At 43.8% G+C, this 18,404-nt stretch overlaps 1 long non-coding RNA gene across 1 annotated transcript; it reads right to left on the reverse strand.

The window, feature by feature from the left end:
* Window positions 1-6,130: 6,130 nt before the first annotated feature.
* On the reverse strand, window positions 6,131-18,365 carry LOC103160726. Its single transcript, XR_004768269.1, has 3 exons — window positions 17,929-18,365; window positions 8,035-8,203; window positions 6,131-6,481 (listed from the first exon to the last, which is right to left on the reverse strand). It is a non-coding gene; the product is annotated as an uncharacterized LOC103160726 (long non-coding RNA).
* Window positions 18,366-18,404: the final 39 nt, after the last annotated feature.

The following is an 18,404-nucleotide window of genomic DNA, read 5'->3' on the forward strand; positions in this document are numbered from 1 at the left end:
GTTCACCTTCTCTAAAACAGCTTTCCTCATGTGTAAATCACAGCTCAGAGTTTGGGAGCTGGTCCCTGTTCTTCCCTTACCACATCCTGGAGAACTCTGAGCAGGTAAGAAAAATAGTGTGACCTCCATTTTACAGATTTTACAGTTGAGGCTCACCGAGAAGAATCCTGGAGTTTCTGAGTCTGAATGTCCTAACTCCTCACATCGAAGGCCCCATGATGTAGTTAACTCCAGACAAAATGTGTGCCTGCCAAAGGCTCATTGTGGGAAAGGGCCAGGGGTCCTGACTTTACAGCTCAGGTACATGTGCACGCGCCCCCCCCCCCCGCCATAATGTTCACTTCTGTAGTGGCCTGAAAGGCTGCTTTATTGGTGTGGTGTAAATATGTTTCCCACAGTACTTAGACAAGATGCCACCAGCAGATAGGAATGAGCCTTCAAGGGCAAGAGTGTACATCTCTCTTAGGCACTGCAGCAAAGAGACAACTGATGGAGTCCACCATGAAGGGCCTGAACTGAGACAAATGCTCATGGGGCATATCAATCACAGTGACATCAGTGTAAAAGACAAGAGGGCCTGTTCCAGCCATCAGCCACCTGTACCCCTGACATGGCTCCTACTCTAATGCAACCTCAAATTGTTTGCATCCATGTCTCTATTTACATCCTTCTGGCTCTTGCTACCCATCTATGGCAAAGACACTACGTGCAAGAAGTAGCCATGTATGGCGAGCCTCTTGATGGCCTCAGCAGTGGAAATGTGTACCTTATGCAATGAAAGAGCCAAGGGTAAGGCCTATTGCAGGTCGAATTTGATTGACACATCCATAACAGTGACTATGTTTGAAAGATCCTCAGTAGTCATGTGTTCAAAATCGGTGTCTTTTAGATGAGGAAATGGAGGCTGTCTTAAAGGAAACTCTAAGTACTTAGAGAAAGCAAAGACTCATGACAGGTTCTATTAGCCCCCCACTTGGGGACATATTCATCTGTAATGATGTTAAATGCCAATGGACACACTTTTCAGGATGAAACCTGTTTGTTTTTAAAGCCGCTAATAGAATATGGTTTCTTTCTTACATTCTCTAGCTACTAACAAATTTCTACTCTAATCTCATATAGTCTTGATTAGAAGGCTTCTTTGAATTTCACTCTGGCTTTTTTATTTTAAAATATCTCCTTCCCAGATGTAAGCCTGAACCACCCTTCAGAATCTTCTTGCTGTGGAGCTGTTTTTGAGAGTTCTACTTTCCCAAGGGAAAGACAGACAAGAAAATGCAAGTCGCCTCCCGCAGCAAATCCCTCTTGTCTTGTAGAGTCTCAGAAAGGTGAATTGGCTGTCGTCATCAGGTCTTTGTCGTCTGGCAAAGTGTGAAAGGGGTGAAGCAGAAAGGCAGACCAGAGCACCTGTGGCCATTATGAAAGCAAAGCCACCTCCCAGGCCTGCATGCTTTCCACTCTGAATACTCAGCACCTGCCGGTTGAGGCTGAAAACCCAGCTACAGAGGACCCAGATTGGCTCCGAGCAGTTGACTGAGGAATTAGGAGGATTTTGTAATAAGCCCATCCATTCTGTTGCATTCAAGTATCTTCCAACTCTGTGATAACTTCACTTTAACACTGTGTGCCTGCCTGGAAGGAGAGGAAAGCTTGTACAGAAAAGGAAGAGCCAGGGACCCAGACACCCAACAGGGCTCCAAAGCTGTCACTTGTCAGCTGAAACAGACCTTGTCCAATCATAGAAGCTCCCTGAGTCTCAACTACCACATATCTACAGGTTCTCGTCAGGACCCCCGAAGACCAGGTTTTGTTTATGAATTTTTAATTATGTGTCTGTTGGGGGTATGCACAGACAAGTGCAAGTGCACAGGCCAGAAGAGGGCATCCGGTCCCCATGGAGCTGGAGTTATAAGTAGTTATCAGCTGCCTGATGTAGCTGTGTTCTGTAAGAGCAGCACACATCCCTAACTGCTGAGCCATCTCTCCAGCCCAGACAACAGGTGTTTGAGCCATGAGCTCAAAGTCAATTGCTTATTTTACAGCCAATTGTGAGAAAAAGAAAAGCAAGACTTGGTGATGGCACCACTCATCTGGATTTTCTCTATTTTGTGGAGATTGGAGTTTCCCAGTCCTCCTAACCTGGCCCTTCAACTTACAGTGATTCCCAGAGATACATCTTTATGTCCTAGTAGGAGGAGCTTCCTTGGGACCCTCGTGGATTTAATGTGGGGACAGGTCTGCACTGGGGGCAAGATGCTACCTCGTGAACACCTAGAGCCATCACAGAAGACTCACTTAATGTTATTGGCACCTCTTGGAAGGTCATCTCTCATCTTAAGTTATTCCCCACCCCCTTTAGGAGATACAGAGATGACTCCCCAATGAACAGCACTTACTGCTCTTCCAGAGGACCCACATCAGGCATCTCACAACCACCTTTAATTCCAGTTCCAGGGCGTCTGACACCCTCTTCTGGCTTCCTTGGGTACTTGCATGCACATGGTGCATATAAACCCAGGCACACACACACACACACACACACACACACACACACACGTTAAGAATGAGGTAAATATTTTTAAAAGTTGTTCTCTTTGTGTACACAATCATCACATATAAAAACCAATGTAAGGGGCTGGAGAGATGGCTCAGCGGTTAAGAGCACTGACGGCTCTTCCAGAGGTCCTGAGTTCAATTCCCAGCAACCACATGGTGGCTCACAACCATCCATTATGAGATCTGGTGCCCTCTTCTGGTGTGCAGGTCAGATATACATGGAAGCAGAATGTTGTATACATAATAAATAAATAAAATCTTTTAAAAAACCAATATAAAATTCTGCTGCTAAAATGTTGAATCAGTAAATGTATAAAATTACAAAGTCATATTTTCACTATGTAAAAATTGTATACATATAAAAACTGAGAAAATAACTGTAGTGTTTGTTTTGGAAAATAGAAAATAGATTTTTCTGTTTTCCTATATTCTTCTAAGACCTTGAAAGGGCTTATATTGGAAAAAGTCCAATTTGAAACATTTTAATGGTCCAAATGGAAAATCCATTTATGTATGTTTGTGAAAATTGCATTTAACAAAGTCATAAAAGTTAATAAAGATATTATCAAGAAGTTCAAAATAGATTATAAAGATAATAATAACAACACTTATAAGAATAATAATAAGAAATTAAGATGTTTAATAAAGATTCCAAACCTGAGTCATTCAAGAGTGCATTACAGTTTAACTATATTAACAAAACTTTTCTTACACAATGAAGACATCTCACAGCTTCCTTCACACCTTAACAACACAACACAGGGCCTGGAGAGGTGTGGCCTCTCCAGTTAAGAGCACTGGCTGCTGTGACCCAGGTTTGGTTCCCAACATTGTTGTCTGTAACTCTATTTCCAGAGGATCTGACACCCTCTTCTGGCCTCTGTGAGCACTGCAGGTCTGTGATGCATAGACACACAGGCAGGCAAAATACTGGTATCCATAAAAACAAATCTTGAAGAATGTGTTAATGGTTTAAAATATTGCAGTTGCCACTAGTAAGTGTATATAACACAGATATATTTCCATCCCTTCCCCTATAGATAGACTCTCACTCTGTAGTCCACACCAGCTGGAACTCACTGTAAGCCTCAGCTAGATTAAAACTCACAACAGTCCTCATGTCCCGGCCCCCCAGTATGCAGATTACAGATATAAGCCACCACTGTTAGCTTAGGCATAAAAGCATTTTTTTTTTGGTTTTTCGAGACAGGGTTTCTCTGTGGCTTTGGAGTCTGTCCTGGAACTAGCTCTTATAGACCAGGCTGGTCTCGAACTCACAGAGATTCCCGAGTGCTGGGATTAAAGGCGTGCGCCACCACCGCCTGGCTCCATAAAAGCATTTTCTACAGTGGCACTACCCCACACTGAGTTCCAAGGGAAGGTTTGCCTCTAAGAAGTCTTGAATGTCACCCCAGAATAGCTTCAATGGTCAGACACACATGGTAAACTCTAAAAAACACTCAACAGACCCATCCTTGTAACTTTGCAGAGTTCCAGAGAAATTACATGTCATGGTCAGTCTGTAGGACAGGTTGCAATATGTAGCCTCTGCTCAAAGTATTTAGAAGTCTTCACCCTACAAAGGAGACTAGTGTAGGGGCCCAGGGTCACGGGCATGCAGAGGCTACTTCCATCTTTTCAGGTTTCTGTCTCGGGCTGTGAAGCAGAGAGCTTTTCTATCTGTTGTAACAAAGGGAGTATTTCATGAATTTGAAACGCATGCACAGAGCCCAGTAAACCATTTCAACCAGTCACGTTTCACAGAACCCAAGCCTAGTTCCCACCCTTGGGCTGAGTCTCATCCTGAGCCATTCCCTTGCAGAACTGAGGCACCAAAAAGACCAGAAAGAACTTTTGAGCTTCATGGAAGGTTCCAGGCTTGGCCCTCCTTTATAAGGTGGCTTAGAAATGACATGAAACTCTGTAACACCCCTTGCACCCCCCCACATGCACACCCTTTGCTGGCATGCGAAACGTGCTTAGAAAGGGGAGGGAAATCCTGAGCCACAAAACCCACATTCCTTTTAAAGGCTGTCTGTGTACACACCTTGGACCTTTGGCTCCATCTCCCTGGGGAACAAGGGATTTGGAGGCCTTGTTGGGGGGGGGCGTTGCTGTGATGGATCTTCCACATTCCCACTCTGTGAGTTTCCCATTGTGGGAGTTTGTTCAGCTTTTGCCCTTTGGGGGCTCTGTTTCTTTATCTTCAAAACTGGGCTAGTGAGCCCCAAGTCTGGGATAGCTTCATAGAATTATAGAGCAAAATGGTCCCCCTTATCCCTGGTTTAGCCAGTCTTTGCCATCTCACCAAACATAGCATCTGTTCATCGTAAAAACCCACAAAATGACAAATGTAATAAAATTTCAGGTAGCTAATGTTCACATGAAGAGTTCTTATAAAAAAAATAAGCCAGGCTTGATGCTCAAGCCTGTAATCCCAGCGACTGGTGGGGCTGAGGCACAATGATTGCAGGTTCAAGGCCAGCCTGGGCAACTTAGTGAGACCCTGTCTCGATATAAAACATGCAAAAGGACTGGTTATATAGCTCAGTGGTAGAGTGCTTGTACAATGTATATGAGACCCTGGGTTCAACTCTCTTATCATGAAAATAAATAAATAATAAGATTACATCAATTGGCAAAGGTCAAGAGTGTACCTTCATACAAGAAACAATATAAAAGGCCAATAAATGTATTTTGGGGCAAATTTTGGGACTGAACCCTGCCTGGTGCATGTTAGGGGAGCACTCTATTGCTGAGCCACACTCTCAGCCCTATGCTTTTATGTCTCTGCTCATCTGAGGGTCGTTAGACCCTCTCTGGATAGTATTCTTTAACATGGATGATAAAGCTTGACATCACTATGCTGTATTCTGAGACGAGTGCTCAGGCTTGCGAAAATGCCAGAGGTCCTGGACAAAGAACTCTCGCCTGTAGGAATGTGGTTCAAACCATGGCGTCCTTACATGTAACGATGTGCTACTAAAACAGATGTGGTAGTTCAGAATGCAGAGCTATTGGAACTCATACATTGAATATATAATGTAAATTAGGGGAGCCAGCTTTTGGAGCTAATTGGCTTTTTCTGCCAAACGTAAACATATGTATTGACTGTGACTTAGCAGTTGTATTCCTAAGCATGTGGTTAATACATTCACCAAAAGACATCAAAGGAGTGTATATGCCAGCTAAAATGGCCCAAATCTGGAAAGAGCCCACATCCTCGTCAACAGTAGACTTAATAAAGAAACTGTGATGTATTTATACAGAGGGATGCTATATATGGCAATGAAAGTAAATGAGTATATTAACATGAATCAACCTCGTTCATCTACTGCTGAATGAAAGAATATAGACATAAAAGCAGGCCCAGCAAGTGGTCCTAGCTCACATGGCCCAGTGAGCTGAATTTAATCCTGGAACCCACTAAAAGATGGGAGCAGAGAATGGGCTCCACAAAAATCATCTTATGTCCTCCACATGCATGCCATGGCAAGTACACACACACACACACACACACACACACACACACACACACACACTCACTCACACTCACACACACCTAAACACGCACACTCACACACATCTACACACACACACTCACACATACCTACACACCTAAACACACACATACACCTACACACATGTATATACACATGCACAATACTAACAAACTTAAAAACCCACACCTGTTATAACGCTCCTCTATATAATGTTCCAATAACAGGAAAAAACAGAAATTAGAAGTTACGCCTGGGTTACTTTGGGGGGAATACCATACATAAGTAGGAGACAGTCCGGAGCAGGGTCTGAGGCACTTGAGACCTTGGTGCTGGCTAGGAAAGTAGAGTCGGTGTGCAACCATGCTGGGGGCTTCACTCATTTGGCCTGGCACATTTCCATTTATGCCCTGCTTCTGCCAAAACTGTAAAAATGACATGGAAGAAACATTTTAATGACATGGGGAGACAAGCTGTCGTGTTATAGAATGTAGGTTGATGTACGGAGTGTGTGGACAGAACGCCTGCAGTTTTCCTGTGAGGGAGAGCCTCATATGCGTATGCACAACATATTTATGCGTAATATAATTGTGTGGAACACCCATATGCACAATGTCTTCCTGCATAATATCTTTAAGATAATCTATAAGTCAATGAAAAAGTGACTGATTCAGAGAGTAGGTGAGGCAGGGAGAATTTTTAGTTCATTATTTTCATATCACATGAGGTCTTAACTATATATATATATATATATATATATATATATATATATATATGCTCTCAACTTGATGCCTAAATAAATTAGATGAGAAAAAATTTGTTTTGGTGAAAATAAAGTAGTGGTAATGTTAATATAAAATGACAGCCATGTAAATCTCCAGGCAATGAGATTATGGTTGAATTTCATTTCCATTTTTGTAAACCATCTGTATTTTTGCTGTCTTCTATTGTGATTTTTCTTTTCAGGGTTTGGGACCTAGGGTATTTTTAAACACAGTCCCTCTATGTCTGAGTTACAGCCCCAGCCAACACACTATTCTTTTGAGAATAAGAAAAGTCATAATTTGTTTGCCAATCATCTTTAAAAATCAGTGATATCAAAGTGAAATTTGCACAGTGTAAAATCAGAGAATTTAAAGAAAGCCGTTAACTCGTCTTACAATGATGTGTACGAACCATGTATACACGGTTGTCACTCAATCAGGACATGGAATAGCTCAATCCCCCAGAAAGTACCCCACATCCCTTTGCAATCAAGCCTTCCTCTGCCGCTCAGGCAGCAGCCAGTTGCCCGAGTTTTGGTGCCCCTGCTTAATTTCACCAGCTTTAGAAATTCCCAGAAACGGAAACAATGAGGTATGTATTCATTTATTTATGCATCAAATTGAGAGCACATATACATAGATAAGACTTCATGAGACATGAAAGACTTCTTTCACCCCAAACAATGTTTTTGAAATTTGTTTTCATATATATATATATATGAGCCGGGCGGGTTCTCTGACAGCGCGAGGACCCGCGCTTCCCCCTTCGCTGGCGGCAGCGCCTGTCTCAGGTGAGAGCCACCCTGCTCGCTGCCATTGTTCTGCGAGTGACAGCCTCCCGGGCAAAAGCAGAGCCGTCAACCTGAGGGCTGTCAACTGCACACAAGAATTCCTTTCTTTGTCAGGCTGGGTGGTCTCGGTGGCTGCAGCGGCAACCAGCACAAAAGGTTTGGGGAAGCATCGTGCTCCTGCAGGAAAACGCTGCCACCCAGGTCTCTGAGAGAGCACTCCTTTGTGAGATCGGGATGAGTCCTTGCGCCCTTCCCTGGACCAGGACCAAATCACCAGCACAGCCTGGGGGAGGGCGTGCAGAGGTTAGCTAGGGCCCTACTCTCCCCGACCTCCGCACCTGGATGCTGCCCGGTATTGATTTCTACCCGATACTTGGTGATAGACAGCTGGAAGTCTCTCAGAGGTACCCTGGCCTCACTCACCATCTTGGTCTCCAAGAAGAGAGGAGTCCAGATATAGATTATCGTTGTCAAGGTCAAATAGCGCCCCAATTCTGTCCAGGGCAAGAACACAAGTCCAGATGTTTTCCTCTTTGATGTGCTGTTTGTACCACTATCAATTCGCTTTTGTTTGATGATGGCTCCCAAATACCTGGTAAAGTGTAATTTAATTTATAACTTTCCAGTCCCCAGGAGCTTGGTGGTCTCGTTTCGTTTAGTTTGGTGCCCTCTACTGGCTATGGGTGACAACAACCATTGCATCTACTGCCGGGACCTTGAACAACACAATTATTTCTGAAGCCAAAGCCTGTGTGTAATTTCATCCCATCTTATAGGTAAAGATATTGAGGCTCATGGAGAAGTCATAACCTGCCCAAATGACTGAGCTTGGCTGAAACTCAGCGATGACTGGGAGTCCAAGTCCCCCCCTGCCTCTTAGTGCCTGTAGCACTTTCCCTTTAAGTGTCTGTAAATGCCTCAACTATCCTTAGTCATTCCCCGGGGAGACTGCTGCTGTGACAGGGATGTGTTCAGGCCACAAGGCCATCCAAGCCCATGCTCACTGCTCAGGGCTCTGGGCTGCTACCCAAGAAAGCCACAAGGTCCCCTACAGAGCATCTCTCCAGGACACTTATATCCAGAATGAAAATAAGGAAGTGGTGTGTCCCCCCCCCCCCCCCCGCCCCAGGGGAAGGGAACAACATCTGGGCGTCCTCTGTCTAGACTGTAGGAGGCAAGGGTTTACCGGAAATAACCAGAGAAAAGAAGATATACCCCTTTCTCCCAGGAGCTCACATCACCTACACTAGAACTAACAGATGTTGTGCAAGCATGCCTCTGGGGGTCAATAAGCGAATGAATGAGTGAATTACTGAATGGCTCAACTGCTGAGCAGCGCAGGTCAGGGGTAGGGAGACAGTTGTCACGGGGAATTGGCTTTTGATGTAAGTGAAGGGTCTATTTCTGTTAGCCTCAAGCAGCCTGCAGGGAGAAAAGGCTGTGTCCTTAAGCCTGAGCTCCACGTGCTGGGATAGGCGAACAGAGCTAAGAGAACCGTGGAGGAGATGCCAGGAAGGGACAAGATGGTACATGCTTCTTATCTTTGGTGTCAGCCATTAGCGACTGAAGGGTTCACATATAACCCTGGGCTTTTAGCTCTTCTTTAACAAAGTGCAAGGCCGTGGCCTCTCTGGGCCTGCTCCAGCCTGTCACTGCTGCCTGCCTCCCTCTTTATTGTCCCTTTAAACTGAGATGACTGGCAGGTACCATTTCACCTTGAGCATATGCTATTTTTCTTTTCATGAAACAAAACAATAGTCGGGCATGGTGGCACACACCTGTAATCCTAGCTGCTCAGGAGGGTGGGGCAGGAGGACAGCAAGTTCAAAGCCAGTCTAAGCAACCTTGCAAGACCTTGTCTCGGAGTAAAATTTCCTAAAAGGGGTGTGAGAGGGAGTAAGGACGTAGTTCAGTGGAGATGCCCCACCCAACACACTCAAGGCCTTGGGTTCTGATCCCACCATCTCAAACACAAAGCATCGACAAACCCAAAACCATTTTTCTTATCAGGTATTTATCAAAGAGAGAATTCAAGAGATAGGAGCAGAGCTGGAGAGATGGCTCAATGGTTAAGAGTACTAACTGTCCAGAGGAATTTGGTTCAATTCCCAGCACCCACATGGCAGCTAACAACTGTCTATAGCTCCAAGATCTGACACCCTCACACATGTATGTAGACATACATGTAGGCAAAATGCCAATGTTCATAAAATAAGAATAAATAAATTATTTTTTAAAAAGAAATAGGAGCCATGTAAGTTAAGAATGATAGGACATTTCATTAAAAATTAAAAGTGGAGGGCTGGGGAGATGGCCCAGGTGGAAAAAAAAATAAAAAAAGCATGGCATGCAAGCCTGATGACCTGAGTTTGAACCCTAGAACCTGGAAAACCAACTCCCCAAAGTTGTCATTTGACTTCCATATGTACAGGCATGAGAACACACACACACACACACACACACACACACACACACACACACACACACACGAGTGCACACACTACACACACATACTAATAAGAAGCTAAAAATAAATAAAGCTATAGCAACTGCACCACCATACAGCCATCCCATTGAGTATATAGAGTAGATGTCTAGTGTTCTGACCATGAAGTATGTGGGTCATATGCTGTTAATTGATTTAGTCATTTTACAAGATACAGGGTCTTAGTATGTCACCCAGGCTATCCTGGAACTCATGGCAATCCTCCTAATTCATCCTCTCAAGTATTGGGATTATAGCATTAGTCATCATGCCCAGTTCGAAGAAGTTAAATAAAAGATGTAAAGGGAGGGGCTGGGCATGTGGCTGTTTATAGAATGCTTGTCTCAAGTGCTCAAAGCCCTAGGTTTGACTCCTAGCACCACATAAACCTGACACAGTGGCACACATCCCTAGCTCTTGGGAGGTTGAGGTAGGAAGATCTGAAGTTTGAGGCTATTTTTGGCATAAAGTTTGAGTCCAGTCTGGGACACATAAAAAGGAAAACAAAAACAGAACACAGGTGTATCCGAGGAAGTGAAGGATTTCTAAATAATTGAAAGATAAATGCCCAGCTTCCCTAAGCTGCATGCTGTTGTTTGAGTCTGAAATGTCTCAGACAGGTGGATGTATTCACTACTTTTTTCTTCTTCACCCTGGCCACACAAATGACTCTCTCACTCTGCAGGGACTTCTCTACAACTGCTGCAGGATTCATCCGTATTCTCCACAGTTGCTTTGGCAAGCACAGCAGTTCTTGAGGATGCTAGCTAGACACGGAACCCCACATGCTTCAGCAATCCATGTCCGTGTCTGTATCCACCAGAGACATCAAAGGCTGGTAACCGCCCCCACGCTCACAGCAGGGGTTCAGTGGGTGAATGGATAAATAGATTGCATGTCCACCTAATGGAGTGTTGTCAATTTTAAAAAGTGTTGATACAAACTGCAATGTTGATGATTTTTATGATAACATGGATCAAAGCTTTATGCTAAGTGAAGGATGCCAGACACAGAAGGCCATGTGTTCTATGATTCCACTTACAGGGAGCGTCCGGGTTAGGCAAATCTTCTGAGGATGGAAGAGATTAATGCTTCGGTGGTTTGAGGAAGAGGTGAGGGAAGTGACTGTTAGTGGTTGTGGTGTTTGTTTCTAGGGTGACAAGAACATTCTAGAGTGGATTGTGGTGACATTTGGACAACCTGTGAACATATTGATTATGACTAGACTTGTTTTAAGTGGGCAAGATGGAGAGTGTGTGAATTGTCTGAGCAAAGCTGGGAGGCATTGCTTGTATGAGGTATTATTTGCTCAGGGATGTGTTCTCATCAGCTCATGGTGGCTGCAAGGGTACTCAACAGTTGGTTTGACAATGTCCACTCTGGGCCAGACCCTCTGGTTGCTAAATGCTAAAGGATCCTGCCTCAAGCCAGAATGCATCTTCTACCATTCAGAGGTCTAGGAGTTGTGGAAGATGGATGTGGGTGGTTGGAGGATGGGGCAAAGGGTGAGGGCTAAGTTTCCCATGAGCAAAGAAGTGGTATCCAGTCAAAATATCAAGAAAATCTCTAAGGTATAGAGAAGAGATGGTGCAGAGTGGAATGGATCTAGAAAATGCAGTTTCCCTCAGTTTGGCTAAAGCATTAAGTCCATGATGAGGGCTGATGGCAGCAGGTCCCCCAAAGACTTCTGGGACCAGATGTGAACTTAAAATCTGTGATGATAAGTCAAATAATGTTGTTTGAGCAATGTTGTAGAAAGTACTGCAGCCAGTCTTTGCAGAGGATGGATCCAGGGGCTTTAGCCTGAGGCACCAGGTCAGAGGTTACACAGGGAGGGAAGAGTCAGCCAGGACTGAATGAGGCCAGCAGCAGCTGGCCCAAGGCAGGGACAGAGGCAGGGACACTCAGCCACTTTCTAGGCATGATGAAAACCACAAAAGCAAATGTACCCGCCAAGCATTGCACTTACTTGGCAGCACTGTTAACTATTAGAGGAAGTACTTGCCAATGAATGCAAGTGGTCTGTGGTTTTAAACGGCAGCCACCGTGTCATAAAGGCAATTGAAGGGAAACCCCCAGTTAGGGGTAATAAGAGAACAGGGACCTAAAAGCCTAACTTTCCACTATGTGGTTGTAGGTCAAGCCTATTAACTGGTGAAGTCTAGACCATGTTCCTGACTTGTCCCATGATAGGCAGCAGTCACTCTGGTCTGGCTTGAGACTGGCACAGGTGTTTCTATGTTAAAGCGCTCTGCTAGCCACATGGGAGATGCTGACCCACCACTGTACACTAACCCAGACAAGACAAACTTGTGAAGGAGGTGCCAGGAAATGTGTTCTCATGGACAGAGGTGAACCTGGCTCTCTCTCTCTCTTGTCTAGTCTTACAGAAGTTCCATGACATTGTTGTATTTTACTTTTCTCCTCTGTGAACTGGACTAGCAAGTCCACTAATGAATAAGTATATTCTAAATGCTAATTAGTGAATTCTAAATGACCTGTGCACTCAGGAGGTTGAAACAAGAGGATTGTGAGTGTGAGGTGAGATTTTTCCCCACAAACTAGATTCTTTTATTTATTTTTTTACAATAAATTTTATTTTTTTCCATTTTTAAAACTGAGCTGTACATTTTCCCCCACTCACCTTTTCTCCTCCACCCTCTCCTCAGCCTCCCATGTTTCCAATTTACTCAGGAGAGCTTGTCTTTTTCCCCTTCCTAGGTGGATCCATGTATGTCTCTCTTAGGGTCCTCTTTGTTACCTAGGTTCTCTGGGGTTGTGGCCTGTAGTCTGGTTGCCCTTTTCTTTATGTCTAACACCTACTTAGGATTATGAGTGAGTACATACTGTGTTTGTCTTTCTGGGTCTGGTTTACCTCATTCAGGATGGCTTTTTCTAGATCTGTCCATTTGCCTGCAAATTTCAAGATGTCATTTTTTTAAACCCCTGAGTAGTACTCCATTGTGTAAAGATACCACATTTTCTTTATCCATTCTTCAGTTGAGGGGTATCTAGGTTATTTCCAGGTTCTGGCTATTACTAATAATGCTGTTTGAACATAGTTGAGCAAATGTCATTGTGGTGTGAGTGTGCATCCTTTGGGTATATGCCCAAAAGTGGTAATTTCTGAGTCTTGAAGTAGATTAATTCCCAATTTTCTGAGAAATCACTCTATTAATTTCGACATCCGCTGTACAAGTTTGAATTCCCACTAGTAATGGAGGAGTATTTCCCTTACTCCACATCCTCTCTAGAATAAGCTGTCATCAGAGTTTTTGATCTTGGCTATTCTGATAGGTATAAGATGGTGTATCAGAGTTGTTTTGATTTGCATTTCCCTGATGGCTAAGGATGTGAGCATTTCCTTAAGTGTCTTTCAGCCATTTGAGATTCCTCTGTTGAGAATGCTCTTTTTAGATGTGTATCCCATTTTTATTGGATTATTTGCTCTTTTGATAACTAGTTTCTTAAGTTCTTTGTATATTTTGGAGATCAGTCCTCTTTCAGATGTGGGGTTGGTAAAGATTTTTCCCATTCTTTAAACTGCCATTTTGTCTTGTTGACTGTGTCCTTTGCTTTACAGAAGCTTCTCAGTTTCAGGGGGTCCCATTTATTCATTGTTGCTCTCAATGTCTATGCTACTGGTGTTCTATTTAGGAACTGGTCTCCTGTGCCAATGCGTTAAAGGCTACTTCCCATTTTCTCTTCTAAGAGATTCACTGTGGCTGGATTTATGTTGAAGGCTTTGATCCATTTGAACTTATATTTTGTGCATGGTGATAGACATGGATCCATCTGCAGTCTTCTACATGTCAGCATCCAGTTATGCTAGCACCATTTGTTGAAGATGCTTTCTTTTTTCCATTGTGTAATTTTAGTTTCTTTGTCAAAAATCAGGTGTGTGAATTGATATCGGTCTTTGATTGGATTCCACTGATCCACCTGTCTGTTTTTATGCCAATACCAAGCTGTTTTCATTACTGTAGCTCATAGAAGAGTTTGAAGTCAGGTATGGTGATGCCTCCAGAAGTTCCTTTAGTATACAGGATTATTTTGGCTATCCTGGGTTTTTTGTTTTTCCATATGAAGTTGAGTATTATCCTTTTGAGGTCTGTGAAAAATTTTGCTGGGATTTTGATGCGGATTGCATTAAATCTATAGATTGCTTTTGGTAAGATTGCCATTTTTACTATGTCAATTCTACCTATCCAAGAGCATGGGAAATATGTCCATTTTCTGTTGTCTTCTTCAATTTCTTTCTTCAAAGATTTAAAGTTCTTGTTATACAGGTCTTTCACTTGCTTGGTTAGAGTTGCCCCAAGTTATTTTATGTTATTTGTGACTATTGTAAAAGGTGGTGTTTCTCTGATTTCTTTATTAGCCTAGTTATCGTCTGTATATAGTAGGGCTACTGATTTTTTTGAGTTAATCTTGTATCCCGCCACTTTGCTGAAGATGTTTATCAACTGTAGGAGTTCCCTGGTAGAATTTTTGTGGCCACTTACATATACTATCATGTCATCTACAAATAGTGAAAGCTTGACTTCTTCTTTTACAATTTGTATCCCCTTGATCTCCTTTTGTTGTCTTATTGCTCTAACTAGAGAATTTCAAGTACTATATAGACTAGATGTGGAGAGAGTGAACTGCCTTGTCTTGTTCCTGATTTTAGTGGAATTGCTTTGAGTTTCTCTCCATTTAGTTTGATGTTGGCTGTTGGCTTGCTGTATATTGCCTTTATTATGTTTAGGTATGTTCCTTGTACCCTGATGAGGCCTGTTTTAAACATACATACATACACAGCAGACCTTGCCTCAAAACAACCCAAAAACCTTGTGTATAGTTAGCCTCATGTAAATGTTGGCTATCGTTGTTGTTATAAATAGAGACAAAGCTAGGAAGCAGTGGGAGAGCCATTGTAGAATGTCTCATGTCACCACAGGTGTGCAAGTGGGAACAAGATGTTCACAAAGTTCAGCTTTGAACTTGAGTTTCAGTGCTGGACAGATACATGGCTAAGCTTATTCGACATGAAGTTAAATTCATTGAGCTCAGCAACAGTTTGCTAAGCAGTGACTGTGTGCCATATTATATAGAGGCCCTGTAGTAACAGGGTGACTCAGCATCCCTGCTCTCAAGGACATAGAAACCTAGGAAGATGGCAAGTGGCTCATGACACAGCTGGTGTGCTACCCTGTACCCCAAGCCCAGCACAAGGGAGGTGTAGAGACAGCCAGAGAAAGGAGTGATGGCAGGCATTCTCGAAGAGGCCATACTCAGATCTGGTAGAGGCACAGCCTAGGACCAGCCAGTGATGACTGATTGTAATGTTCCAAGGAGGCAGTCATTTCTCCTTGGCCCTGTCCTGAAGTGACTCATTCCACCACCACCACCCCCACCCCCACCCGCCCATAAAAAGACAATCTTTAAGGGTCTGGAGGCATTCTCTAAATCTTCCTGCATGTATATTCTGTCCATCAAGGCTCTGCTCTGATTTTTCCTCAATTGCTCTGTCTTTTGGCTCAGAGAGGTTAAGATCTTGGTTAAGTCCTCATGACCTAAATCAACATCATTAGGCTCATTCCAGTTGCTGCACCTTGTCCTGCAAAGAGCCCATCCTTTGTGTGTTCCCACTCACAGATGTTCTCCTATTGTGATGGATGCCAATACCTTTGTGTGTTCCCGATCACAGATGTTTTCCTATTGTGATTGATGCCAACCATGGTCCAAGTAAAGCCTCAGGGACTCAGATGAAAAACAGCCCAGTCATGCAAGAGAGAGGAGGTCTTGGCAGGGCCCTGCCTAGATTCCCTTCTCCAGAGCTTGCTCTCTTTCAGTTCCACTGGGGCTCTCAATGCTCTCTGTCCTCTGTGCAGCTTCCTCGTTTAGCAAAGATCTGTAGGTCAGGAGACAGGGGAGTCTAATATGGGAAGGTGGATGTAGCCACAGCTTCCCCGAGATGGGACTGAGAGAGGCAGGGGCATGGCCCCTTGTTTGTTGTCCTTGTCTTTTTTCCTTTTGTGCCCCCACCAAGGTGACTCATGCGCTTTGCTCTGGGCAAACCCCACAGCCTTTGTCACCCTGTGGGATGTACAGATCAGGGCATGTACTCTTCCTTTCTCTGAGGATGGAGTCTGTTTTGAGCATGGTTGAGGCGCCAGCTGACAGTTCAGACATGGTTATGTGAAACACTATCCCAAAATCCTTGTGGTGCAGGAGAGGGAGTTACCTGGAGAGTGAGGGTTGCCAAGAGTTTCAAAACACTGGAGCCCACAAAGCATGAAGCATCCGAAGCATCCATCCCAGCTGTACATCTGCATCCTGCCAGAATCAGGGCTTTGCTGGGGAGAGGATCCTGAGCACTGATCACTCTCAGAGGTTATTTTAGGGGAAACACTGTTACTTCATTCCCTAGAAGTATCCCTCAGCCACCAACTCAGAACCATGCAGAGACTATGGAGGTCATTAACCAGGGTTGGTGCCCGGGTGGTGGTGGTGTTTATAAAATTGTAATGTTCAGACTCCCTCCTCTGGCCAGAAAATGCATCCATGAAGTTGTGCAGTCATAAACAACTGTCTAGACACTCAGGAGGAGGCCCTATACCTTCTAAGCAGCCTGTCTTCCCAGTAATCTCAGATTCATGCTTCGGAAACCTCCAATCTGCTTCTATCATGGTGGGCTTGCTTATTCTGTGGGTTTCATATAAATGCACTCAAGCCTTTTTGTGAATGGCTTTTTCTCTTAACCTAAGATTTTCTTCTGTTTGCAAATATACCTGCAGTCCAGAAGGGGGTGCTAGATCTCAGTACAGATGGCTGTGAGCCACCATGTGGTTGCTGGGAATTGAACTCCGGACCTCTGAAAGAGCAGCCAATGCTTTTAACTGCTGAACCATCTCTCCAGCCCTTAGCCTAACATTTTAAAGGCTCAGCCATGTTGCTGCACAGATCAGTCAATTCTTCATTATTTTTCATGGCTGAAAAAGTTCATTGTATGGTAATACACTTTTCTCTATTGCCTTCCTCTTTTCTCATGCTTTTTAGATGTCACGCTGTAGTTGTTCATGCCCGGTGATCTTCTCTACACTCTCTTTCTTATGGAGACAGTGTCTCATGTAGTCCAGGCCGGTCTGGAACATACTATGCAGCCAAGGATGACCTTGAAGTCCTGATCCTCCTGCCTCTACCTGCCAAGTGCTGGGATTACAGGCATTTCTCTCTATACTTGGCTTCTGTCTTTGAAACACACCCCCTCTTTTGTTACCCTCACCTTTCGTCATCCACAGAGATGCACTGAGGAAATTGCAACCTGCCACCTTAGCCCAGGGGCCTCTTTTTGTTCCCAAGGACTAACCTTCTTGATAATGTTCTTTGAGGTGCCAGAGTCTTTAACTTTGACATACTAATTATTTTTATTATTATTATTATTTTGTGGCTTGTGCTTTTGGTGTCATGGAATTGGAGACTTTTTTTCCACCTGGACAAAATAAGTGGATGGGGAGGGACATTAGTCAGACAAAAAGAGAACAGGATGGCTTGAAATATTTTTATCACCTATTTAGTCAGAAAATCTCAACAGGTACCTGATTTAAATATAAGTATATGTAAATAGCAGAGGGCCAATACCTTAAAACTACTGGCATATACTTCCTGATCTCTAACCTCTGAACATCAGTGGGATAAGGACTCGGCAAACATGTGTTGGAAAGCACATGGTGTTTCTTAGTTCTGCTGGTACATTTTTGAAAGTTAGGACAGTTGGTCCCCATTTGGATCATTGTCTGGCAGCACAAGGAAAGTTCCATAGGAAGAACAATCTGTCTTACACTCACCAGTTTGGTAAAGTTCTGCATTCGCCCAGAAAGCTTGAGGCAGGTTTCTCATTTCAAATCCCAGGCTGGTTTCTAGGTATGTGTTCAATGTGAAGCTAGCTATTGGTCTGTGTGACCGCCACATATTGGCATGCTAATGGCCACTTTATATGTGCCAGGCATCGCGATGGCAGAGCTAATGTTCGCAAGGACCTGCTGGGTAATGCCAGAATCCCTTTTCTACTGAAGAAACGAAGCTTTGGTTAAATAACTTGCTTAAGGCTACCCAGATTTTAGAATCAAAGCTAAGAATGACTGAATGAGAGTTCAAACCTTAGAGTCTGAACCACTAAATGCAACTATTATTTGACGACTACTAGATCTAAAAAGTTGGCCTCAGCAGCATCGCTTGGAACAGTTTACAAGTCAACAAGGGCACTACTATCCCTTCCGCCACCACCCTTCGGCTGCGCAAGCGCATTGCCTCGCGCACACCA

Source organism: Cricetulus griseus, chromosome 2 (assembly GCF_003668045.3).
Source record: "Cricetulus griseus strain 17A/GY chromosome 2, alternate assembly CriGri-PICRH-1.0, whole genome shotgun sequence".
NCBI lineage: Eukaryota > Metazoa > Chordata > Mammalia > Rodentia > Cricetidae > Cricetulus > Cricetulus griseus.